The following is a 1,267-nucleotide window of genomic DNA, read 5'->3' on the forward strand; positions in this document are numbered from 1 at the left end:
GCAAAAATCAGAAGAAATGATGGATGGCCATTGCTGTGATAATGTTTGGTAACATTGTCAGGGTCAAGGGTACAATTCCAAATATGGTAATAGATCCAAAAATTGCTGGAAAATAGTGGAAAAACTGAAAAAAAGTTTGAATGGTATATAGAATGTCAGGCACTACCTTCAGAGTCCATACCAAAAAGAAAATATCATCCACTTTGACCAAAAACTGGAGAAAACCAAGTGAAGAATAATTTTATCTATTAGGGCCCATGTAATGGGATGATGGTCACATGACCAGTTACCAAAAATAGTCAAAAAATGGAAGTTGTAGCTCTACACTGTAAAGCGCTCCTGTTGTAGAGATAATCCAACTTTGTAGTCGATATCTGACATTTGCAGTCTGTTATTGTGAAGCGTTCACTCTGAACTTCTTGCATAGCTGAAGCCAAGAGGGAAGGAGGAGGCAAGAATGGGTGGATCTGGGATCAACACCCATAAGTGAGCAATGAGCAGTTACGAGATACTCAGCTAGCCTAACATGATTATGCATACTGTAGGAAGTTACGAGTCCTCTGAGTTTACGAAGAGACTCGTTTATTACCCCGGAACTTGAGGATTTTTTCAGTAGCACTAACACAGAATTTAGCCTTTCTCCCATGAAAATTGATGGTTTCCCATGGTCAGGGATTTTGTAGTCTTTATCCAGAGTTTGTAGTCTTCTGTTAGCATTTTTGTAGTCAACACTACAATGTCTTACTGACCATGTGAACCGTCTGGTGATGGCGCAGATTCTCGCTCAAAATGGTCATCACCGGTTAAAGGCACTTTATATACCCAACATAAGTCATATTATTTTGAATGAGCATCTATATCAACATCGACAAGGATGGTGATGGTCCTCATTCCCATGAATGATTCTTCCTTAATTATATATACCAAATGCTTTTATAATCATTTCATCTGGCACTCATGGTATATGAACTGCAACCGGCCCACCAAATACGCAATGATGCAACATGTGGGCTGGTCAAGTTGACAAGGCATTTTGTGTGTTCCTACCTCAAGTGTGTTATAGGTGGTATCAGATGTGAGCATGAATTTGTTATCTAAAAAACCCCAAGAAGAAGGGGAACAAATGATGATCATACTTTGCCAAAACCTTGCAGGAGGTTTCAGTGGTTCCTATTGTCACATGTCATTCTGTTTGGAAATGACATTGATCACAAATATTTATAGTTGTACATCAGATTTTTCAAATGCCTCTTGTGCATCATCATTT

Source organism: Laccaria bicolor, genomic scaffold, assembly GCF_000143565.1.
Source record: "Laccaria bicolor S238N-H82 LACBIscaffold_22 genomic scaffold, whole genome shotgun sequence".
Taxonomy (NCBI): Eukaryota; Fungi; Basidiomycota; class Agaricomycetes; order Agaricales; family Hydnangiaceae; genus Laccaria; species Laccaria bicolor.